The sequence below is a fragment of the Anabrus simplex genome, chromosome 4 (genome assembly GCF_040414725.1).
Source record: "Anabrus simplex isolate iqAnaSimp1 chromosome 4, ASM4041472v1, whole genome shotgun sequence".
NCBI lineage: Eukaryota > Metazoa > Arthropoda > Insecta > Orthoptera > Tettigoniidae > Anabrus > Anabrus simplex.
The window spans coordinates 203,562,525-203,589,789 of record NC_090268.1 but is presented as its reverse complement, the minus strand read 5'-3'; positions in this window follow the sequence as shown (position 1 = coordinate 203,589,789).

Genomic DNA, 27,265 nt, shown 5'->3' with positions numbered 1-27,265 from the left:
TATGCAAGATACTGCAGCCTTGATACAGGAGTCAAACCATAAAACTAGGGCGACCAGGATGATCATCAACCTTCTGTAAGGGGACTCTGGAAGCAGAAGAATAATAAGAATAAGAATAATACGAATAATAAGAAGAGGATGATTCCTCAGTTTTAGATCCACTTAAAACAATAACCACCACCAAGACTGTAGTTATCAGCCTCAACGCTGAGCATTCAGCCAAGCAGTCAGGCAGCCATCGTCTTTTAAGACTAATAAGAAGGAACACGACAGAAATTAAGCTATCCTCCAAAGAAAGGGACTCAGTGAGTTGGCCATGCGGTTAGGGTCATGTAGCTGTCACCTTGCATTCGGGAGACAGTGGGTTCAAATCCCAGCGTCGGCAGCCCTGAAGATGGCTTTCCATGGTTTCCAATTTTCAGACCTTAATTAAGGCCACGGTGGCTTCCTTCCTACTTCTAGCCCTTTACTATCCTATTGTCGCCATAACATCTATCTATCCGTGTCGGTGCGACGTAAAGGGAATGGATGTATTACACCGCCCCCAACAACAGAGGTGTTAATTTACAAAAGGTTTTGAATATTACGATTTCACAAGGTCACGGTACATCAGACACTTTTACAGTGCACTGCGGGGCATGTCTTAGACACATAGTGACGCGACCCTCAGATATTTGTCCGACAGGAGGAGTTTAACAACATCACTTGTAAGGTAGGTGGTTACAGACACTACTGACAGCATTCAATTAGTAAGATCGCTGCAAAAAGTATGGGATCGGCCAAGTCGACCGAGCAGTTAGGGATGCGCAGCTGTGTGCTTGCATCCGGGAGATAGTGGGTTCGAACTCCACTGTCGGCAGGCCTGAAGATGGCTTTCCGTGGATTCCCATTTTCACATCAGGAAAATGCTGGAGCTGATCCTTAATTAGAGCCACAACCGCTTCCTTCCCACTCCTAGCTCTTTCCTCTCCCATCGTCGCCATAAGACCTGTCTGTGTCGGTGCGACGTAAAGCAAATTGTAAAAAATAGAAGGATGGCGACAAGTGGATGTCATCGCTCGTGTTGGAGTAAGAGAGAGGGATGTCTTTAGAGTTTGTTAAAACCTCAGGGGGACACCAACGGTTGTCGGATGGAACGCACACTCAAAACAATTCGCAAAGGAGATCGGAATTTGTTGGTACCACCACGTCATAGGCGCAAATCCACTGCCACCTCGTTCCACCAGAGTCAATATGCCACATCAGACACGACAGAAGACTGTTATCAGGGATATTTGTGCCAAAACCTCCACTTAAACCACACCCTGGCGGAACAAATCAACCTCCATGGGATCAGGAACAGTGAAAGTGTCCGCTCTTTTCTTCTGAGGTCACCACAACCTTGCACCCATACAACAGGGCCACGATCTTGTAAGAGATGGAAAGAGCCCTTAATCCTGGAGTCCCATCAACAGCAAGAGTTTTCGGTTATTATGTTTTGGGATGAGATCATTTTTGCTCGACGTACGCCTTTAATTCCTATCCAGGGAAACATTAGTGGTTAGGACCTCTTCCAACCTGTAGTTACAGGATTTTCTGCCACTGTGGACGAGAGCTATACAGTAGTGGATGGTACTGCTCGTGCTCATCCAACCAGAGTGGTCAGTCGATACCTTGAGACGCATGGCATACAGCAAATGGTCTAGCCGACACATTCTGCGGACATGAACTGTGTATAACTCTCATGGCGTGAATCCTCATGCTAACATTCAGCAACAGCTGCTATCGAAGAGTAGGATAATCTGCCCCGAAACAAGTAGGATTCCTTGATGCTGAATAAGCCACCTCCAGTTCAATCGTGCCTCACCGCCCGAGGTGGCTTTACACGGTACTAATCTGCTACGCAACGAACAAAAGTGTTAAGTTCAATATCCCACATTACTATAGCTGGGTCCATGACAGTTGGAGTCTGATATTTGAGCGGCGAAAGCAGTAACTACGAAGTACGCTGCGTTGTCATAGTTACCTCTATCTGCGGTGTATCACCCTTTAATAAAGTCTGAGTGTTATATAAAACATGTAGGACTAATGCAATTCAATAAACTTTGACCCACTCCGAAGCTCGAGAGCTAGCCGTTGACTAACAAAAAATAAACTAACAACTAAAATAATATTCAGAAAACAAACACGTACATAAAGCAGCAAAAACAAACACAGCTAACACAGTACCACTCCGAATATCACAAAAGCGACAAAGAGCAAGGCAACCCACGTGACGATAGCTTCCTTAAATTTGGCATCGCTGTTATCGTTGCCATAGCGACAGACCATTTTCGAGCATCGTTAGTCAATTTTTTCTCCCCGGGGGCGCTAAACGTCAGACTCCAACTACTGTGGCCTTTAGTATAATGTTATTCCCAACGTTGCGCTTCTGCTATTTTGCCAAGCTGATTACTTGTTGTTGCTCTTTGTACCTACCCTTTGGAATGTACACTGACTTAGCAAATGTCATGGGATAGTCACCTAACAGCGTGTGGGACCCCTCTGGCCCTGCGAACTGCAGTGAGACTCCGTGGAAGTGAGTCGACAAGTCCCTGGTAGTCCTCTGGACGCAGCTGACACCAAATCGTTTGCAGAGCGGCCGTCAATGCTGGTCTGTTCGTGGGTGCAGGATCCATGGCACGGAGCCTGCGTTCCAGGACATCCCAGATATGCCCGATAGGGTTCATATCGGGGCTCCTGGGTGGCCAGGCCAGTCGTTGGACCTCCGCTGCATGTTCCTGGAACCATTTCCGGGTGATGTGGGAGCGATGTGGCGGCGCGTTACCATCTTGAAATACCGCAGAACCGCCAGAGCACTGGAAGGCCAAAAATGGGTGGAGATGATCTCCGAGCAGCTCAACATACCGCGTACCATTCAAAGTCTCTTCCAGAACAACAAGGGGGCCCATTCCATACCAGGAAAATGCACCCCAGACCATAACAGAGACACCAGCGCCCCGGACCACACCTTCGAGGCAGGCGGGATCCATCGCTTCATGTGGTCTGCGCCATACACGGTGCCTCCCATCAGCATAGTGCAGTTGAAATCGTGATTCGTCCGACCATATCACGTTATGCCATTGTTCCAGTGTCCATCCCTGGTGACGGGCGACAAATGCACGTCGTTGTGCCCGATGACGTTGGGTTAACAGTGGCACCTGTGTGCGGCGCCGGCTCCCATACCCCATAGAACCCATGTTCCTACGGATTGTCCACTGGAAGACGTGTCTAGCACGGCCTGTGTTGAAGTGAGCTGTGATTTGTTGCACGGTTGCTCATCTGTTACTATTGACAATCCGTCTCAGATGTCGCCGGTCATGGTCATCGAGGGTGGCTGGATGGCCGGTCGTTCGTCTGTTGTGGACGATGACACCCGCATTCAACCATTCACGATACACCCTGGACACGGTTGATCGTGTGAAGCCGAATTCCTGCACCACTTCCGAAATCGCACTTCCCATCCGTCGGGCACCGACCACCATACCCCATTCGAATGGTGTCAGTTCACGACGACGTTCCATGTTACACCTGTCACATGCACAGCCACTGCTCACAAGGTCTCCTATACAACTGCCGCTGGCACAGGGGGTGTGTGGAGCGCAGACAACACACCTGCGCATCAGTGCTTCGCTATCCCATGACATTTGCACAGTCAGTGTATACTTTTTTTTTTGCTAGGGGCTTTACGTCGCACCGACACAGATAGGTCTTATGGCGACGATGGGATAGGAAAGGGCTAGGAGTTGGAAGGAAGCGGCCGTGGCCTTAATTAAGGTACAGCCCCAGCATTTGCCTGGTGTGAAAATGGGAAACCACGGAAAACCATCTTCAGGGCTGCCGATAGTGGGATTCGAACCTACTATCTCCCGGATGCAAGCTCACAGCCGCGCGCCTCTACGCGCACGGCCAACTCGCCCGGTCAGTGTATACTGGGCGTATACGTATAGTGTTGTTGTTGTTGTTGTATGTGAGTTCCAGAGGAACCTGGTGAAGGTCTTTCGAGTTGAGACCCCATATGCGACTTGCGCGTATAGGTTGAATTTTAATGATGAAAACGGCACAAAACACCCAATGCTCGGAGTAGAAGAATTAACCAATGAAAGTTAAAATCCCCGAACTGACCGGGAATCCAACCCGGGCCCTCTTGGACTAAAGGTCAGCACGCTAGCCATGGAGCCGGACACAGTCTCATATGTGAAGTGCACTAAACCAGAATATGCAACACGTTTTTTTGAGCTCTGAGCTATGTGCAGACTCCGACAAAATGACAATAGTATTGAATTTAATTTTTCAATTTGCTTCAAAGTCGCAACGACACAGATATGTCTTATGACGACGATAGGATAGGAAAGAGCCAGGAGGGAGAAGCAAGCGGTATTGGCCTTATTTAAGGTACAGGCCCAACATTTGCCTGGTGTGAAAATGAGAAACGAAGGAAAACCATCTTCAACACTGCCGTCAGTCGGGTTCGGATCCACTATCTCCCGAATGCAAGCTCACAGCTGCGCGACCCTAACCGCACGGCCAGCTAACTCGGTTATTGAAAATGTAAGTGTTTTAATTGACTATAATTGAACTTAATTCTTTCTCCACATTTCTTCACTACTTTCGCTGGCTATTTCGTCTCGACTTTCATAATTTATTCAGTAATTCGGACATAAGGTTGCCATAACCACGTAAATTAAATTCTAATGGCAATTATAAGAAATATGACTGAAACTATTCGCACGAGAGCACAACATATACAAGAAATACTGAATGAACGGATGCAGTACACTAACACAAAGGAAGCCCGGAAGAGAAGCCGCGGTAATCAACGCCGCAAGTCCAATTCATTGATCCAGCCCAGGGACTCTGGAGTTTGCTAGGAGGAGGTCATTCCAGGAACCTGGGTAAGCCCTCGACTCACATTCACGGACAATGTATAGAATTGCCTAGTGTGGGGCTCCGCTTCTTACAATTGATGAATGGTTTCACTGGAACAATGGCATCTTGTACTTTCTGCACTTGTCCTCGAACGACCCCTAGTATTTGTTGCAGTAAAGTTCATCCTAATTTGATCTTTGATTTATTCTTCTTCTTCAAGCTTAACTTCAACAAAGCCTTTGTGAACTTGTCACATTTGACCTAGATTTTTCGTTAGTAGCATATTCCTCTTCAACAATGGATTCTTGTTCCTCTTATGTTGGATTTAATATGTTCCTTAGCTCCGTCCTCACTGTTAGCAATGTTATTTCAAAAATCTTCTTTATGTCGCAGCGACACAGATGGGATAGAAAAAAGGCTAGCAGTGAGAAGGAAGCGGCCGTGGCCTTAATTAAGGTACAGCTCCAGCATTTGCTGGTGTGGAAATGGGGAACCACGAAAAACCGTCTTTAGGGCTGTCGACAATGGGATTCGATGCAACAGTCCCTAGGATGTTAGGTACAACCTTATTTTCATTGTGTAAAAATGGGGAACCACGGAAAAACATCTTCAGGGCTGCCGACAACGCGGTTCGAACCCACTCACTATCTCCCGAATGCAAGCTGACAGCTACGGGATCCAAACAGCACAGCTACTTGCACGGAGGCTTATTGTTCCTCCTCCTATATTTGTGTTAAAAATAATTTCTAACTATCACCGTTACCTCGCTTACTTCAGCACTTCTTGCTTTTCTATATATTAAAAAAATTGATGAAAATAAAGTCAGTCAGTACGGCCATTCTATCTGGTCGATTTCCTTCATTGTTTTAACTGAAAGGTATTCATGCACAGATTTGTCATCAGGCACTATAAATCACTTAACTTTCGCCTTCCTCGAATTATTTGATTTTTTCAATTTTTTGTCTCTTTGAAGCTATCATATCTTTGGCTCTAATTGAGGTACGGGGTTCGTTTTGACCTACAAACACTCAGTGGATCAATATATTTCATTTTAGCTCTTAACTATTCAAATTGGTTGATTCTGAGGAAAGTTATGAGTGCATATTCAATTTGACGTCCCATTTCTTCAACATTCTTTTTTCTCATTGAAGCAATTAAATCTTTCGTTCTAATTGAGGTACGCAGTTAGTTTTGGTCTAAAAACACTCAGTGGATCAAGCGCTTTCTTTTGAGGTAATAACTGTTTAAATTGCCAGATTCTGAGAAAAGTTATGAGTACATTTGTCTCCATGACGAAGATCTTTCAAGAACTTTTCAAAAATTCAGCGCGTAGTGTTGTTCCAAGGAACGTTTAATTCAATTTCTTTGTGTGATGTATTTTCAAGTGTTTTGTTGACATAATATTACATTCTATTACCGCAGCAGATCGTGTGCTTTATTTAATTAAGTCGGAACTTTGCAAATACATCAGTGAGGAGGGTAACGAACAACACCATACACTGTACATTGCGGGCGGAGCCAGCAGGAAACTGCTAGTAAATAATTAAAAAGGTGTCTAACCATCGTGGCTTTGATCATCCTCTGGATGACTTATCCTCCATAGCAGAATCCATTACTACCTAGGTAACCTATCCTCCAATCACTTTCCACGATCCCAGAATTGAAGCTAGTTAAAAGGTGCATTTTCTTCCATAAAATTCATTCCTAACTTAACTTTCATCTGTTCACTGCGAGTGCCTTCCTGTCATCTTTCCCATCTGTTTGTACCAGTAATCATTGTCGCTACATTAATGTCTGTTATCTCTACTTTATGTGCCGATACCGGGATTTACTCTCCCTTCCGATCACGTAATTCATTTCATCTCATTAACTCCTCTGATGAGGCTGATGTCAGGAAGGGCATCCGTTCATAAAAACTCGCTACTAAGCCCCATCCCACTTCATACCCGACCGCGAAGACAAATTGGTCAAGAGCTGAAAATTAAACCTGTCTCTCTCTCTCTCTTTCCTTTCTAGCTTATTTATACGATTTCCTGAGTCCATCAACCTTCCACTCCTGCACGCTAAAGTCGGTATAATGATGATGATGATGATGATGATAATGATGATGCTTCTTGTTTAAAGTGGCCTAATATCTCGATCATCGCATCCCAATGGTATGAAATGAAATGACAATTTAAAATTTCAAAATTCATTCCACTGACCTGGATTTAAAACTTGATGATGAAGAAAGAATGGATAAATATGAATGTAAAATAATCAGCGGATCCAACTCACACTATTGAAAGTTAAAAGTAATTCCAGAATCATCCACTAACTAGAATTCAAAAAGACGACGATCAACAACGGTTATGAACTTAAAAGAATCAGTGGATCCCATCCTCAATGCCCCACCTTCCCAGACACTAACTTGAAACAATGGTATATACTAACCAAGGGCTGCTTCCAAAGCACAGTAATTCTGAATCGACAATGCTTGTTGTTTGAAGGGTTCCAAAATCCAAGTCAACGGCCCCTCATAATGGTACTTATCGCTAGTAGAGTATTTCCTATGTTGCGGTAGTAATCACAAGTAACACAGACTCACACACAGTAGTACTAATGACAGGCAACGCGCAGACCCATGATGTTCCTCGAAACGCAGACTCATGATGTCCACAACCAATAATGATGAAACACCCCACCGAGTGTAGCCTCTTCTTTTTTCCTCCTCGGGCTGTTCGAACCGAACCTGTACAGAGAGGAGCCTCCGTCATACTGTGCACTTACTGTAAACCCAAAATGATCCACCCACAGGCCCATGGTATTCCTCACATAATGGTACTAATCGCAAGACTCATTGACTCATTGTGTTCCTAATCACAAGTGACTTCATGTTCCAAAATTAAGCATCCCTTGGTCGTCCCTTTTAGTCACCTCATTCAACAGGCAGGAGATAGCGTGGGTGTATTCTTCGTCTGCGTCCCCTACCCACAGGGGGTTGTGTGTTTGGTCCGCCCGAGCTAATTTAATTCGCTCAAGTCCACCGGCAAGCCGGTGAGGACCCCACTATCCACCATCTGGGAGTATCACCTCTCCCTCTACTATGACAGCGTAGTACGTTCGTGAAAGTCGGTCTGAAAACAGGGCAATATAAATATGATTTCATCCGAGACCTCGCTTATTTCTTACACGATACCGTTGATTGTAACTGCGAACACACTGCATCTACACTTCATTCAGTAACATCCTGGGAGAAACATGGCCTTCGTAGTGGATGTAACCCTGTCTGACGATCTGGTAAGACCTCAACTAGAGTATTGTTCCAGTGTATGGGCCCCCACACCGGGACTACTTTATACGAGAACTGGAAGTGATCCAAAGGAAAGCAGCTCGATTTTTTCTGGGTGATTTTTGACACAGAAGTAGTGTTGCGAAAATGTTGAAAAGTTTGGACTGATAAGACTTCGGGGTACAGAGACGAGAAGCTCGACTAAGTGGTATGTTACGAGCTCTTAGCAGACATGGCGTGGGATGTCATTAGTAGATGAATAAGGTTAAGTGGAGTTTTTACAGGTAGGAAGATCGTAATATGAAGGTGACGTTGGAATTAAAGAGGACAAATATTGATTTATAGGACGAGGAGTAAATAATGGAATAATTTATCAAGGAAAAATGTCCAAATCTTTTGAAGTTCTTTGAGAACGTTTTGGGGGAAAGGTAGTTAAACGATTGATAGGTAATGTGCCACCTGGCCAACAGTCCTAAATGCAGATCATTGATTGATTGGTTGACTGATTGATCAATTGATTGATTGATTCAGTCATCATTTAGGTCTCGGAAATGCCAAGTTTAATGCCCTACTCATTGCATTTCTTTCCTACCTCCGTAACATTATATTGCAGGCTTTCTGCCTATAAGTCTAAATCGTCGGCAGAGGCCATACCATAAGGACTGAATTTCACAACCTTGTCACTACTTAGAAATATTTCCAGCATTGATTCTCACTGTCAATATGCATTTTTAATTGCATGTAATAACCTACCTGAACCTAACATATTTCCCCATGATATTCCGTCCTACGCCCCGTGTTCCTCTTCGAAGCATAACCATAAAGTAATTAAATTTTCTTCTCGTAGCATTTAGTCAGTTACTTGGTTCATACTAAAAATATGATGCGACAGCCTATCTGTGGTCTGAAACCATACTTTCATTTAATTTACTCTCCAGTAGTAGCGTACAACGACTGTGAACCACCTGCAGCTATGAACGTATCTGCTACGGATATTTGTTCTCAGCTACGTCGAACCATTTTGGCGTCCTGGGAATCGGAGTGGCTAGCTATCCGAACTCCCAATAAGCTGAGAGCAATTAAGAAGACAGTTGCCGTGTGCCGGTCCTCTTTCCGGTCTTCACGGAGAGAGGCCGTAGTTTTACGTAGGCTTAGGATAGGTCATGGGAGATCAACGTACTGAAGAAGGATGCACGCCCCCTTCCCCCAAGTGTGTTCTTGTGGCCCACATCCTCATAGATTGAGCCGATCTCTCTAGCCTAAGACGGAGCCTTGGTCTGCAAGAGACACTCGAACTCATAATAATCGATGACGGGAATAATGCTGATCTCGTCATTCGCTTTATTTGTGAGAGTGGACTGATAATGAGCTTCTAAATTTCAAGTTTTCAGTGTCCTTTACGGCTTAATAATAATAATTAATTAAACACATCATTTTCAAATTCCTCGATTTAATGAATAGTTTAAATTTATTTTCATTTTTGTTTCCACCGCATCATTTTAGACATGATGGTTACCTAGGTGCTCTTCCTTTTTATAACAACAATCACCACCACCACCACCACCACCACCACCACCACCACCACCATCTCTTAACCGGAAGAAATGGGTGGGTGGAGGGATGGTTTTTGAGAACAAACCTTTCGGATAATAATTAAAATGGCCTTTAGAGTTTAATAATATTTTAATGTTTTAAATATAAGCAAATGAAGACAACACAAAGTAGTACGGAAGCTACTGTATGTATTTAGATGATGATGATGATGCTTGTTGTTTAAAGGAGCCTAACATCGATGTCATCGGCCCCTAATGGTACGAAATGAGATAACAACAAAGAATGAAAAGCATCCACTGACCAAAATAGAAGAAAAAATAAATAAAAATGTCATGAAGAATGAATGGATGGACATGAACACAACAACAACAAAAAACAAACAAAACAGTGGATCAGACTCAAAAAAGATTGTAAATAATAGTATTAGTGACCAAGGGACCACTTATAAAGCACAATGATGCTAATGGCACTTATCGGTAGTAAAGGAGAACCATGAAATTTCTCAAGCTGCGGTACTAATCAAAGGTAGCGTAAACTCACGGTGTTCCAAACATGAAGGTACTACTCACAAGTATTGTACATCGTAAAGGTAACGCAGACCTATGGTGTTTCTCACACAATGGCGCCACTCATAGCCAACGCAAACCGATGAGGTTCCTCACCTACGTGTACTAATCACGGGCGCCGGTATTCCCGTGGTGTTCCTACAGAGTGGGTACTAATCACTGGCAACGCAGACCTACGGTGTCGCTCGTATAGTGGTACAACTCACAGGCTACGCCCAGACGCGTGGTGTCGCTCACACGGGTACAACTCACAGGCAACGCCCAGACCTGTGATGATGCACACATGGGCACGACTCACGGGTACTGGAAACCCACACTGAACCCCACTCGAGTGCTACGAATCACAAAACTATAGTGTACCTAACAGAGTGGTACTACTCGCAAGTAAAAGCGACCGATGGTGTTCCGTGCGTGATGGTACTAATCAAAAGTAGTTTCATGGTTCTAATACAATCATTCCTTGGTCGCCCCTTTTAGTCGCCTCTTACGACAGGCAGGGAATACCGCGGTTGTATTTTACATGTGCGTCCTCCACCCGCAGTGGGTAGTGTGTTTGATCCGCGAGAGGTATTTTATTTTTCTCAAGTCCGCCGGCAAGCCGGTTAGGACCCCCCTATCCGCCACCTGGGACGCGCCACGTGGGAGTACCACCTCTCCCCCTGCTACGCCTGCGTAGCAGGTTCGTGGTATGTCTTTAGGAACAACAATGATGTACGATAGTGCATATACTTACTAATCACAATGTCAAAACGTATTATTTGACAAATTGTCTATTTTCTTTCTTCCTTTTCCTTTTCAAATTGTTTTACAGCCGCTTTATCATACCCCGTTTCATTAGCAGAACGTGAGAATTCCTTAATTCTTCACAACACCTTCTGAGCTAACAACGGAGAAGGGAAGGGGACAGTCAAGATCAGAGTACACGCATTCCGTTACCATCCCCATTGTCATAACATAAGACAACAAACGATGTTTCTTTGCTTCGTTTTAATCGAAAATATTTTCGGTCGTTTCGGTTAAAAGCGTTTCGGACAACAGAGGTTCTACTGTAGTAGTATTTCTGTTCACTGCAGCTACTGTAGTTACGTTCCTGATATTATTTAAATGTAGTAATTACATTTAAAAGAACTTTTTTTTACTATCTGCTTTACGTCACACCGATACAGATAGATTTTATGGCGACGATGGGGTATGAAATGCCTAGGAGTGGGAAGGAAGCGCCCGTGGCCGTAATTAAGGTAGAGTCCTCCATTTGCCTGGTGTGAAAATGAGAATCCAAGGGAAACCATATTCAAGACAACGAACAGTGGGATTCGAACTTACTATCTCCCGGATACAACCCCAGAGAACAATGTTAATAATAATAACAATAATAATAATAATAATAATAATAATAATAATAATAATAATAATGGCTTTACGTCCCAGAGACGCCGAGGTGCCGAAATTTTCTCCCGCAGGAGTTCTTGTAAGTATACCGACACAAGGCTGACGTATTTGATCAGCTTCAAATAGGGCCTATCACCGGACTGAGCCAAGATCGTACCTGCCAAGCTGGGATCAGAAGGCCAGCGCCTCAACCATCTGAGCCACTCAGGTCGGCAGAACAATGTGTATCCGTGATGTTACAAACTTTCAGGGGTCATGGAGGACGGCAAGTGGATCAATTTGAGATCAGGAACCACATTCCGGAAACGATCGAGTCAAAAGGTAAGCAAAATTCTACTCGTTTAAATCCGCTTACCTGTACAAGTTTTACAAACTGTTCCATTTACAACAAATGTTCGAAATGGCGTCCCCCTGCGTCAATGCAGGCATGGCATCGTTGTACAAAGTTATGTCGTACCCGTTCGAATATGCGCGGTGTCGTTTGAACAGCGTCGCAGGCAACGAAAATTCTTGCCAAGAGATCCTCTTCAGTCTCGACAGATGTCTCATACACAAGGCTTTTCACATGCCCCCACAAAAATAAATCAAGAGGGAGTGAGATCAGGTGATCGAGTGGGCCACAAAACAGGACATCGTCTTCCTATCCACTTTGCAGGGAATGTCTCATCCAGGTATTCACGTACCCTCCGTCCAAAGTGAGGTGGGGCTCCATCATGTTAGAACCACATCCGTTGCCGAAGGGCAAGTGGGATGTGTTACAGGGACTTGGGTAGTACATCTCTGAGCACCACTGTGTACACTGCTGCATTTAGTCGAGGAAGAAGAAGAAACGGGCCTCCTACGTAATAATTGGCTATTGCTGCCCTCAAGTTGACTGAAAGTTTGTGCTGATGGCTCCTCACAACTGTAGCGTGGGGATTCTCATCGGCCCAAACATGACCATTGTGCCGTCTCTGGTGAAACAGGCTTCTTCTGTGAAAAGCACATACGCAGGAAAGTGAGGATCGACTGCAACGCCCATTGGCTGAACACGACTCGAGGTGCGACGTCAGCAGGACTCAAAGCCTGCTTTTTCTCTGGATGGTAGGAGTGTAGGTGCATTTCAAGTAATACTCGCCACAAAGTCGTACACGAAACATTCAAGTCACGTGCAACTGATCGAGTTCTGATTGCAGGTGCCTCATCCACGATAGTAAGCACCGCACCTTGTGAGTCGCTAGGCCGTATACTTCGACGTCCTCATCGGCCATTGTACTGTGGTAACAATTGGGAACATGCATCATTTTCAAAAATATTTTTTTTTGAAAAGTAAACCAATGAAATAGTACGTAAACGTATTACATTGTGGTATGTTGCCTTGTTTTTTACCATTAAAAAATATTTAATAGTGCCTTTCCGCAAGGCGAGTGAAACGGCCTCTGACGTAAGCGGCGCGCTGTGACGTCACGATCCAGTACCGCATGGAGCTCTACCAGCCGTTGTGCATCAGCCGTTGCTAAAAGCCGATTGTTTATTATTCATGATCGCGAATAACTTCAAAATGACAGAAGAAAGGTTCAAAACAGCACAGTCAGACAATCTACCGTGTGTAGATGTCATCATTCTTGAAAAATGTGACTTTTGTGGCCGCAGAAATTAGCGGATAACAAGCAAGTTTGTAAGTGGCGTCTTTTATATATGTGCAATGTACTGTAACCCATAGTATTAGGATAACAACGAACCTGGATAGATATCACATCACTTTCAACATTTCCTTCTAGACTGATTCCCCTATTAAAGAATAACATTACATTTTCGGGCTTTCAGCATTAGTAAAGTAAGAAATCGGATTTCATCACTAACATAAACATATAGGTAGCATTATAGTACTAGTCCGCTTCTGTGGTGTAGTGGTTAATGTGTGCCACTTCCGGAGGCCCGGTTTCGATTCCCGGCTCTGCCATGAAAGTTGAAAACAAATAGTACGATGGCTGGAACGGGGTCTACTCAGCCTCGGGAGGTCAACTGAGTAGAAGGGTTTCGAATCCCACCTCAGCCATCCTCGAAGTGGTTTTTCGTATTTTCCTACTTCTCCTCCAGGCACCTAAGGCCACGGCCGTTTCCTTCCCTCTTCCTTGCCTATCCCTTCCGATCCTCCCATCCTCCAACAAGGCCCCTGTTGAGCATAACAGGTGAGGCCGCCTGGGCGAGGTAATGGCCCTCCTCACCAGGTGCATCACCATACTCAAAGTCTCACGTTCCAGGACACTGCCCTTGAAGTGGTAGAGGTGAAATCCCTCGCTGAGTCCGAGAGAAAACCAACCCTGAAGGATAAACTGATTAGAAAGAAAGAAAGAAAGAAAGAAAGAAAGAAAGAAAGAAAGAAAGAAGGAAAGAAAGAAAGATCATAGTACTGTAGGTCTATAACCTATCATTTCTAAAAGAATATATATTTATGGTTGGGGCAACTGGCCTACCCACTTCCGGGGCCCATGAAAGAGAATTAAATATCTTTGTGGAGGGGAAAAGTTAAACATGATAAAGATAAATATGACTTCATCTAGTTTTCACAAGTTGGGCTGAGTGGTTCAGACGGTTGAGGTGCTGGCCTTCTGACCCCAACTTGGCAGGTTCGATCCTGGTTCAGTCCGGTGGTAGTTGAATGTGCTCAAATACATCAGCCTCGTGTCGGTAGATTTACTGGCACGTAAAAGAACTCCTGCAGGACTAAATTCCTGCACATCGGCGTCTCCGAAAATCGTAGAAGTAGTTAGCGAGGCGTGAAGCCAATAACATTAATTACATTTGGCTTTTAACAAGCTAAGCATATCAGGAAAGAAAAGTGTCCTGGTGACATTTTAGTCGCTCAGTACAGGAATGTCTTTGGGTGCTGTGACTTTTACTTTTTTTTTTTTTTGTTTTTGCTGTTTTTGCTTTACGTCACACCGTCACATATAGGTCTTATGGCGACGATGGGACAGGAAAGGCCCAGGAATGGGAACAAAGCGGCCGTGGCCTTAGGTACAGCCTCAGCATTTGCCTGGTGTGAAAATGGGAAACCACGGAAAACCATCTTCAGGGCTGCCAGCAGTGGGGTTCAAAACCTTCTATCTCCCGGATGCGAGCTCACAGCTGCGCGCTCCTAACCGCACGGCCAACTCGCGCGGTATTTTTACCCTTCGGTTTATTGACTTGGCTTGTATAACCTAAAACTTAGGCTAAGTTGGATAATATTTTAAACACCTACATCACTATTTTCACCTGTGTGCAGTTATGTTATTTATTTCATTAATATTATGATAATTATTATAATTGTGCATTGTTAACTTATAAGACCCCAACAAACAAGCATTGGTTTTGTGTAGAGTTATACATTTGTTAAATTCACGTTGTTTCCTTTCATGGTGTACACGCCTATTCTTTGTTACATTATAGAGTATTTAGATATAGCCTAAATTACTTTACCAATTAAGCTCTTCAATAAAGACATACAGTCCGGCTCCATGGTTAGCGTGCTGGCCTTTGGCCACAGGGGTCCCGGGTTCGATTCCCGGTACGGTCGGGAATTTTAACCATCATTGGTTAATTTCGCTGGCACGAGGGCTGGGTGTATGTGTCGTCTTCATCATCATTTCATCTTCATCACGACGCGCAGGTCGCCTACGGGTGTCAAATCAAAATACCTGCACCTGGCGAGCCGAACATGTCCTCGGACACTCCCGGCACTAAAAGCCATACGCCATTTAATTTAAAGACATACATAACTGTCCCATGCCAAGATATATTGGTAGAATTAGAGCTGTCAAAATGGTTCATAACCCCTTTGATTTATTATCTTGACATGGATCACCCAAAACATAGGTTAGGTTTGGAGAATACTTTAATAATCAGCATTATTTAATGCACTGTTTATTACTTTCATATTCCAAGATGTAATTGAAGCATTTAAATAAAGCATCATACATTAAAATTTAAAGTTTTACCACTAGAACAGCTGACGTGGAAAAATTATTTGAAAATTCAAACAAATTCATCTTACGTTAAAATCTTAAAAAAAATAAACTGTAGACTTTTCCGATATATCACCAGCATTTTTCCGGCTCGCCAAAATCCATTTCTCCCTAGTTTTAGAGTCTTTGGAACATGTATAAACAATTTGTTTGGTATGGTATGCGATGTGCTATTGCACATCGGAACTCTACACCATTTATAAGTTTTCTGCCTCACTGTCTGCGCAGGATTCATTTTAAGTCTAAAATATACCACTCAGATTATTATCCGATGTATAGACCTCGAATTTAATCATACTAGACACTAACGTAAAGTAGAAATACGCGAAGTGTATCCTGCTTCTCACAGCGCACTATGTGTTATTTCGTCTGCTAATTCAGTCAACCTGTACGATGACGTCAGACCAATGAGATCGCGTACTTGCGTGACGTGACATTTTCGTAGATTTTTATCATGTTTGGAGTTATTATTTGTACATTCTGATCACATTTTTGAATTCTGCACGAAATTTTGAATCAGATTAGCATATTTTTAATTAAAACCCCGGAGCATGCATGTTCCCTATTGCCCTGTTTCACTTAATCGTTGTAACACTCGTAGAAACATGGTGTGAGCCGGATGTCTCCTATGTGGATATTTGGTCCTGTACAACCGTTAGGCTTCTCTGTTGCTCCCATTTGCTTGCCCATACACGAACGCCATATCTGCAAGCTCCGTAACCGGGCACAACTCCATTTGGATAGGGGTGATCAACGTACTGCTTCAACCTGTAAACACAGACTGAAGCCTGCAGTACAGACATCGCACACCGATCACGTCAGTGCACAGTATGCCATCTGCATTGGAGTCGTTGAGTTACTATACTACCCTCTTCTGCTCGTCGGCTTTGTCTCTCCTATTGTACTCTTAGCACATGTAGTGTACAGTACAGTCTGAGATATCGGACTGGTTTTTACTTTAACGTTTGACTGCCGACCGCAGTGGTGTAGTGGATTCGGCTTTGGTCTACTAATTCCAAGTTAACGGGTTCAAACCCGACTGAGGTCGGTGGCTTTTAAGAGTGTTTAAAGGTGTCAACCCCACATCGTTTGCTTCCGACACGTTAAAGAACCACTGGGGGACGACATTCCGACATCTCGGCGTCTGTTAAGAACGGACGGACGTTAAACATCTTGGATTATTGATAACTTTTGACTCGAACGTTTCCGGACTACGCTTTCCTATCTCAAATTGATCCATTTACCGTCCTCCATCATCCTTGAATGTTTGTAAGATCAACACGGATACACCTGTACTTGTAGACATGATAACAAGCTTTTAGGCTTTTGACGTGGCAGAAAACGGGATTTTCTCTTGGTCTATAGTTAGTGGTACTATCATTCCTCACTAGGTGGCTCACTGTGCGCCAGCATTCTTCCATTCAAACCTCCATTATTAGAAATAGTCGAGATTTTCTTCTGATGACGCGGATCAACGTTCACCTTGTTTTCTTGACCCGGTAAAAGCCCAAAAGCTTATTATCATGTCTACAATTACGGTCCGTGAAAGCATCAATCTAGATGTTTATACTTGAGGATGCTCTGCTTGTCCTAAGATAGAGACTCATTTGCTTAGTTGTTTTTCTCTTCTGTCAGTCTTTCTGTCTTGTTTGCCGAAGTCCCCTGTGTGTATTATACAGAGTGTTTCCATAAGAGCGTGCAAAAATTTAACAGGACATAGAGAATGATCCACTGAACAATTTTGAAGTAGGGAGCCTCTGGTCGGAGAAGTCGGCTTAAGGAGGTATGGAAATTAAACTTGTCTACAAATTTGTCTCACATTACTGTTTCCCAGCTTATTTACAACTAACATGCGTGCAAGTTTACACGCACTGTGCTGCTTATTTCCTGCAAAGAAACAAGGTGGAATTCATTATGCAGGTTTTGTTTACTTTACTTGTCCATAAGGTGGCTCTGTTTTATCGTATTTACACTGTCCCATGACATAACGTGCTATGAGTCACGAATGCATTGAGGTTGGTGGCCGTCAGTTTTAGCACATTTTGTAAGAAACAGCGAAAATGGTACGTTCATAGTATCAATGATGGTATTACCGAGCTCGATAGCTGCAGTCGCTTAAGTGCGCCCAGTATTCAGTATTCGGGAGATAGTAGGTTCGAACCCCACTGTCGGCAGCCCTGAAAATGGTTTTCCGTGGTTTCCCCATTTTCACACCAGGCAAATGCTGGAGTTGTACCTTAATCAAAGCCACGGCCGCTTCCTTCCCACTCCTAGCCTTTTCCTGCCCCATGGTCGCCGTAAGACCTATCTGTGTCGGTGCGACGTAAAACAACTAGCAAAAAAAATCAATGATGGTATTTGCAGTTAACCGTAACTAATGTAAATGAAAAGTACACAGTAATATGATTGTATACGTATTATCCCCTTAAGCTGGCTTCTCCAACCCCAGGTTCCCTACCTCAAATTGTTCAGTGGAACATTCTGTATGCCCTGTAAAATCTTTGCACGCTCTTGCGGAAACACCCTGTATAGTGCCTTCTGTTGTTTATTGTTTAAAGGGGCCTAACAACTTAAGTAAAACGCTATCTTGAAAAAAATGATCACTACTAATAATATTACTATACATTGCTTTGGACTGTTAATGCGAATAAACCTTTCGTTTGCTTATTGCGATGTACGGGAAATATAGAGGAATGGCTAGTTTCAGACATCAGGATTGAATTAATGGAAATTAACTTTCAACCTAATAGTATGTGCTCCGTACGTTTAGTGAGTGTTGAAAAAGATGATAAATACAGAACGAAAATGGCCGACCGGACTTCAGTGGGATCCGAACCCACAACCTCCGGATTTCACATCGGTTGCTCTACCAGTTCAACTACAGTATTTGTTGTGTTGAAAAGGACCTAAGCTACTTCCAACACATTGCGGAGTGTGGGCAAGTTGCCCCGTTACGGGCCACGTTAATGAATGTTAATTTTTTACGACCACATTGTAATCGAAATTGACTTCTTTTTTTTTTTTTGCTAGGGGCTTTACGTCGCAACTACACAGATAGGTCTTATGGCGACGATGGGATAGGAAAGGCCTAGGAGTTGGAAGGAAGCGGCCGTGGCCTTAATTAAGGTACAGCCCCAGCATTTGCCTGGTGTGAAAATGGGAAACCACGGAAAACCATTTTCAGGGCTGCCGATAGTGGGATTCGAACGAAATTAACTTTAAACCTATTAATTCATGTTTCGTACATACAGTACGTATTGAAGAAATGTTAAATACAGAACCATAGCTCAATTGGTCGTAAAAATTCAGTACTCAGGGTTCAATTAAATAGCGTTTCACGTAAGATGGCACTGAACGTGGCATGTAATCATAGTTTGGTCACTGGACTCAACTTTCTGCACTGCGGTAACGTGGTACGTCAAGACTGAAACTGACGAAGGTGCAAGTCGCTTCTTTGAGGTGGTTTGAGAGCTGCCAAACGCAGCTTCCGATATTGATTGAGAGGAAATGACGGGGAGTCCTTTCTGTATGTAGCGACAAGACGATGGGAGGGAAAAATACCGATTATGAAGGAAAGAAAAACGAATGACGGGAAAATAAAGAGCTCTGTGAACGACCCTCCGGTAATTTCTAGAAGGAAAAGGTGAAGCGGAAGCAGCAGCATCAGAAGAAGAAGAAGAAGAATTGCATTTAGGTTCAGAAAACCTTTGTGACATGTTGTTGACCAACAGCTAGGCTCAGCCATTTCAACCATCATGATTCTCGGTTGAAATACAGTACCTCACAAAAGTTTAAGACCACCAGCGAAAATCAGTTTATGAATTCCTGGTCATACATTTATGGCACGAATTGGTCTGTAAATATATTTTAGCTTAGTCGTGTTGATGTACAACTTTTGAAAAGAACCGTTGAAATATTGAATGAAGTTTATGAGTTATAATTTTGGAAACATTATGAGAACCTATAAAAGTACCCTATCGGTATTTCAAAGGTCGTTTTTCATGATGAAGAAAAAATGTAATGGCGTATGGCTTTTAGTGCCGGGAGTGTCCGAGGACATGTTCGGCTCGCCAGGTGCAGGTCTTTCGACTTGACTTCTGTAGGTGACCTGCGCGTCGTGATGAGGATCAAATGATGATGAAGACGACACATACACCCAGCCCTAGTGCCAGCGAAATTAACTAATGAAGGTTTAAATTCCCGACCCTGTCAGAAATCGAACCTGGGATCCCTGTGACCAAAGGCCAGCACGCTAACCATTTATCCATGGATCTGGACGTTTTTCATGATGGGTATACACGAATAAGCCACAAATATTTTGCAGACCAATTCGTACAGTGAATGTAGGACCAAGAATTCATCAACTGATTTTCGCTGGTGGCCTTAAACTATTTTTAGGTACTGTATTAAAATTAGCTTATAAATGCCCTACGTTAGTGTTTAGCTTTTTTTGTTTGTTATTTTGCTTTACGTCGCACCGACACAGATATGTCTTTTGGCGACGATGGGAGAGGAAAGGCCTAGGAAGTGGAAGGAAGCTGTCGTGGCCTTAATTAAGGCACAGCCCAGGTATTTGCCTATTGTGAAAATGGGAAACCACGGAAGACCATCTTCAGGGCTGCCGACAGTGGGGCTCGAACCCACTATCTCCCGATTGCTGGATACTGGCGGCACTTAAGCGACTGCAGCTATCGAGCTCGGTTGTTAGTGTTTAAAGGATTGTATGTGTTACCGGGGTTGCCCGTGGACCAGCAGAGGTGAAAGAATGTGCCGGGGCGAATGGGTCTAACTACATTATCGAAGTTAATTTAAAACTTTAACAAAGGTTATATATTTTTTAATTTCAACAATGAACAACAACAAAACTTTCACAACTTTTCACTAGGTGAGATAACAATAACATACCAGGCACCACGACAAAGTTTATACAAGGCAAGTACATCCAAAATTTAGTGACAGTTTACTAATCCGGGCTTCCAGGCCCTCGCTTTACATTTCCTGAGCTCTCAGCTCGACCTTACAAAATTTACTATTTTACACAAGGGCAGAAAACCCCTAGTCCCTGGAGCACTTGCTCCCGACTTCAAATATCAAGCCTTCCAGAGGCACAGTTTGTTGCTTGTTGTTTTAAGGGGCCTAACATCGAAGGTCATCGGCCCAGAGGCACAGTTACCACACTTGAAAAGAGCTAACACGCTCTCAGTTTTTCAAGCCTATTCAAGGCAATATCAGACTTTACAATACTTGCCATCAAGGCACAACTTACAAAAATGAAATGGGGGTATCTTGTACACAACCTACTGGGCCTTAGCAGAAAAAGAACAGGTTAAGTAAGTGGCCCGAAACACCAAATTGAATGGAGGCGTGTACTTGCACTCCTAAATATGCATTCTTAAAACCTAAAAGGCACTAGGCCGATGAAACAGGGGCTATTCCCAAACTATGGAGGCAACTTGTATAATAATAATTTAAGACATTACGGAGAGGAAGAAAACCAGTTACCAAAACGTAGTCACGTCAAACCAGTATGAAGGGGAGCTCGAGAGGGTAAATCACTCTCTATCCCCGATTTACGGTTAGAGATTTTATGAAATTTTCACATTAGCCGGCAGAACTTACATTTTACAGAAGTAGGTTACATATTACAGTTTCGGACCTATCCCTCGGGTTAAACTGCGGAGCTAGTAAGAAATGAAGATGTTAAACGGTCATTACCTTGCTGAAGAACTGCTGCCTGATGAAAAAGGCACCTCCCGCCTCCTACTTCACATACACACACTTAGTTAGATATTGATCAAAAGACCAAGAGACGTGAAAATCCGCAGTTTATAAACCCTCGGGGAAGGTTCGAGACTTTTCATGAATAACCAAGCCACACCCTCTCAATTTTATTGGATTATACAATATTTACACTCAAAGTCGAAGAAGAAATCCAAGATTGGTCGGAAATTAATTACAAAAGTTAGCGATTGGCTGGATTCAAAACTGGGGGAAAGAAAATATTAATATTGCCAACCCACAAATGAATGAATGGAATGTAGAAAAGAAAAACTTATGAATACAAAATTTCTTCAAAAACGTTCCTTCACTTCGCACCAGGGTGCATGATGATAGTTTTTAGCAGTGACATCTATGAGAGAATATCCACACTTCTTGATCAATGGACAACAAAACAAGTTGAAATTCACACAGTCCTGGAAACTTCACAATCACAAAATTAAGGTAGTGACATCTTCTGAATAAACGTTTAAGGAGGTTTAGTTCCAAGTTCAGTGTTTCTCCTGTAGAGGAGTTCTAATTGGTGCAAGGTTTAAATGTGCGGCGTAGAGGTGTACCTCCCGGTACAGTATGTAACTATACAGGAAAGTTGGTTGTACCCTCTACATCCCCGCCAGCAGCTGTCATAGTTATCCTTGGTCCCCCTGAAGAGGTGTACAAGGGGAATTATAACTCATGTAGTTTCGCACTGGTTTCATCACAGAGCCCGAAGTTGCTATTACGTATCAGTCTGCAAAGCGCACAGAAGTGCTCCCCCCAACCGACACTATATGAAAAATTTTCACACCATCCATAACAGGGACTGGCTGCATAAGAAATGGCATTACTAGCATCACTCATACCTCAGTCATTTTCACATTGTCAATGCTAAAGAAGAGACTGGGACAGGACAATGAAAGTAATACATTTGTTCTAGCTCATACCAAAAGACTGAGCTCTGTAAACACTAGGTTCCGCCAGCAAAAGCATTTTAAAGAGAGTCGGAATCTAAAATATAATAATTGATAATTATCTTCATTCGGGTAATCACATTAGCGAGATTGTAAATAAAGGCTGTGGATCTCTTCGTGTGGTTATGAGGGCATTTAGCCGTTGTAGTAAGGATGTGAAGGAGAGAGCGTATACGTCTCTGGTAAGACGTCAATTAGAGTATGGTTCTGATGTATGGAATCCTCAGCAGGAATTTTAGTGATGGGAATACCGAATATTTCAAACTATCGGTAGACTACCGATTGTGAAGCGTGAGTATGGAATGCAAACTTTCCATAGTTTTCATTCATTCATTCATTCTTTCTTTCTTAATCTGCTTACCCTCCAGGGTTGGCTTTTCCCTCGGACTCAGCGAGGGGTCACATCTCTACCACATCAAGGGCAGTGTTCTGGAGCTTCAGACTCTGGGTCGGGGGATGAAACTGGGGAGGATGACCAGTACCTCGCCCAGGCGGCCTCACCTGCTATGCTGAACAGGGGCCTTGGTGGGGGATGGGAAGATTGGAAGGGATAGACAAGGAAGAGCGAAGGAAGCGGCCGTGGCCTTAAGTTAGGTACCATCCCGGCATTTGCCTGGATGAGAAGTGGGAAACCACGGAAAACCACTTCCAGGATGGCTGGGGTGGGAATTCACACCCACTGCTACTCAGTTGACCTTCCGAGGCTGAGTGGACCCCGTTCCAGCCCTCGTACCACTTTCGAATTTCGTGGCAGAGCCGGGAATCGAACCCGGGCCTCCGGGGGGTGGCAGCTAATCACACTAACCACTACACCACAGAGGCGGACCGATAGTTTTCATTCGGTTTGAAATTGGTTAGAAAGTAGTAAAGTGTGTTTTGTACTGCGGTGCTCGAGTCTTAGCAACTAGTAATAAGTAACTACAAAGATCAAATGTGGATTGTTGTGTTATGCTACCGATTTGTATATTATGTTTGTTTTGTTGGCAGTGATATAAGCGGAAATATAGAGACTAGTAAAAATTGTTACACAATGTTCGAGTGAAGTAATTGGAAACTGAAATATGCTGGTCTATAAAATAGAGAAAACTTCCCGATATAAGTAATTGTGGTCGTTATGTTTCATTTCAAATAAAATGCATTTTTGTGTCCCTAATCAAAAGTTATTGAGTTTATGATCGTCTCGTCATTAAAATAACAAATGCTAGGTAATTACAGGCGAAGGTTAGGTTTACACCTTATTGTAATGACACCCCATATTAAAATAATGTGAATACAGTACAGCAAACTATGTTTGTTGTTTGAGTCATCAGTCCATAGACTGGTTTGATGCAGCCCTCCATGCCACCCTATCCTGTGCTAACCTTTTCATTTGTACGTAACTATTGCATCCTACATCTGCTCTAATCTGCTTGTCATATTCATACCTTGGTCTACCCCTACCGTTCTTACCACCTACACTTCCTTCTAAAACCAACTGAACAAGTCCTGGGTGTCTTAAGATATGTCCTATCATTCTATCTCTTCTTCTCGTCAAATTTAGCCAAATCGATTTCCTCTCGCCAATTCGATTCAGTATCTCTTCATTCGTGATTCGATCTATCCATCTCACCTTCAGCATTCTTCTGTAACACCACATTTCAAAAGCTTCTATTCTCTTTCTTTCTGAGCTAGTTATCGTCCATGTTTCACTTCCATACAATGCCACGCTCCACACAAAAGTCTTCAAAAACATCTTTCTAATTCCGATATCAATGCTTGAAGTGAGCAAATTTATTTTCTTAAGAAAGCTCTTCCTTGCTTGTGCTAGTCTACATTTTATGTCCTCCTTACTTCTGCCATCGTTAGTTATATTACTACCTAAGTAACAATATTCATCTACTTCCTTTAAGACTTCATTTCCTAATCTAATATTTCCTGCATCACCTGCCTTCGTTCGACTGCACTCCATTACTTTTGTTTTGGACTTCTTTATTTTCATCTTGTACTCCTTACCCAAGACTTCATCCATACCATTCAGCAACTTCTCGAGATCTTCTGCAGTCTCAGATAAAATAACAATATCATCGGCAAATCTCAAGGTTTTGATTTCCTCTCCTTAACTAAACTGAATGAAAAGACAACATACTTTCCTGATGATGATGATGATGATGCTTGTTGTTTTAAGGGGCCTAACATCGAAGGTCATCGGCCCCTAATGGTGTGAAATGAAATAACAAAAATTTTAAAGGCATTCACTGACCAAAATAAAAATACAAAATGTCATGAAGAATGAATGGATGGACAGGAACTCAACAAAACAAAAAACAAAAACATACATACATTATCATTATAGACTGTTATGCCTTTCAGCGTTCAGTCTGCAAGCCTCTGAGAATTTACTAAACGTCGCCACAATCCTCGATTTGCAACTAGTGTTGTGGCCTCATTTAGTTCTATACCTCTTATCTTTAAATCGTTAGAAACAGAGTCTAACCATCGTCGTCTTGGTCTCCCTCTACTTCTCTTACCCTCCATAACAGAGTCCATTATTCTCCTAGGTAACCTATCCTCCTCCATTCGCCTCACATGACCCCACCACCGAAGCCGGTTTATGCGTACAGCTTCATCCATCGAGTTCATTCCTAAATTAGCCTTTATCTCCTCATTCCGAGTTCCCTCCTGCCATTGTTCCCACCTGTTTGTACCAGCAATCATTCTTGCTACTTTCATGTCTGTTACTTCTAACTTATGAATAAGATATCCTGAGTCCACCCAGCTTTCGCTCCCATAAAGCAAAGTTGGTCTGAAAACAGACCGATGTAAAGATAGTTTCGTCTGGGAGCTGACTTCCTTCTTACAGAATACTGCTGATCGCAACTGCGAGCTCACTGCATTAGCTTTACTACACCTTGATTCAATCTCACTTACTATATTACCATCCTGGGAAAACACACAACCTAAATACTTGAAATTATCGACCTGTTCTAGCTTTGTATCACCAATCTGACATTCAATTCTGTTGGATTTCTTACCTACTGACATCAATTTAGTCTTCGAGAGGCTAATTTTCATACCATACTCATTTCACCTATTTTCAAGTTCCAAGATGTTAGACTGCAGGCTTTCGGCACAATCTGCCATTAAGACCAAGTCGTCAGCATAGGCCAGGCTGCTTACTACATTTCCACCTAACTGAATCCCTCCCTGCCATTTTATACCTTTCAGCATATGATCCATGTAAACTACAAACAGCAAAGGTGAAAGATTACAGCCTTGTCTAACTCCTGTAAGTACCCTGAACCAAGAACTCATTCTACCATCAATTCTCACTGAAGCCCAATTGTCAACATAAATGCCTTTGATTGATTTTAATAATCTATCTTTAATTCCATAGTCCTCCAGTATAGCGAACATCTTTTCCCTCGGTACCCTGTCATATGCTTTCTCTAGATCTACAAAACATAAACACAACTGCCTATTCCTCTCGTAGCATTTTTCAATTACCTGGCGCATACTGAAAATCTGATCCTGACAGCCTCTCTGTGGTCTGAAACCACACTGGTTTTCATCCAACTTCCTCTCAACGACTGATCGCACCCTCCCTTCCAAGATGCCTGTGAATACTTTGCCTGGTATACTAATCAATGAGATACCTCGATAGTTGTTGCAATCCTTCCTGTTCCCTTGCTTATAGATAGGTGCAATTACTGCTTTTGTCCAATCTGAAGGTACCTTACCAACACTCCACGCTAATTTGACTACTCTATGAAACCATTTCATCCCTGCCTTCCCACTATACTTCACCATTTCAGGTCTAATTTCATCTATTCCTGCTGCCTTATGGCAATGGAGTTTATTTACTATCCTTTCCACTTCCTCAAGCATAATTTCACCAACATCATTTTCCTCCTCCCCATGAGCTTGACTGTTTGCAACACCACCATGATGATTTCCTTTTACATTGAGAAGATGTTCAAAATATTCCCTCCACCTCTCCAGTGATTCCCTGGGATCTGTTATGAGTTCACCTGAATTACTTAAAACACTGTTCATTTCCTTTTTTCCTCCCTTCCTAAGATTCTTTATTACTGTCCAGAAAGGTTTCACTGCTGCTTGACATAGCCTTTCCAGGTTATTACCAAAATCTTCCCATGACTTCTTTTTGGATTCAACAACTATTTGTTTCGCTCTGTTTCTTTCATCTACGTACAAATCCCTGTCTGCCTCGGCCCTTGTTTGGAGCCATTTCTGATAAGCCTTCTTTTTACGTTTACAGGCTGCTCTCACTTCATCATTCCACCAAGATGTTCGCCTTTTCCCATCTTTACACACAGTTGTTCCTAGGCATTCCCTTGCTGTTTCTACTACAGCATCCCTGTATGCCACCCATTCACTTTCTATATCCTGAACCTGCTTACTGTCTACTGTTCGAAACTTCTCACTAATCATATCCATGTACTTCTGTCTAATTTCCTCGTCCTGGAGATTTTCTACCCTTATTCGTTTGCAGACAGATTTCACTTTCTCTACCCTAGGCCTAGAGATACTTAGTTCACTACAGATCAGATAATGGTCTGTATCATCGAAAAATCCCCGAAAAACTCGTACATTCCTAAAAGATTTCCTGAATTCAAAGTCTGTTAAGATATAGTCTATTATGGATCTGGTACCCCTAGCCTCCCATGTGTAGCGGTGAATAGCCTTATGCTTGAAGAATGTATTCGTAACAGCTAAACCCATACTAGCACAGAAGTCCAGCAAACGCTTCCCATTCCCATTAGCTTCCATATCTTCCCCACATTTACCAATCACCCTTTCGTATCCTTCAGTTCTATTCCCAACTCTCGCATTGAAATCGCCCATTAGCACTATTCTATCCTTGCTGTTGACCCTGACCACGAT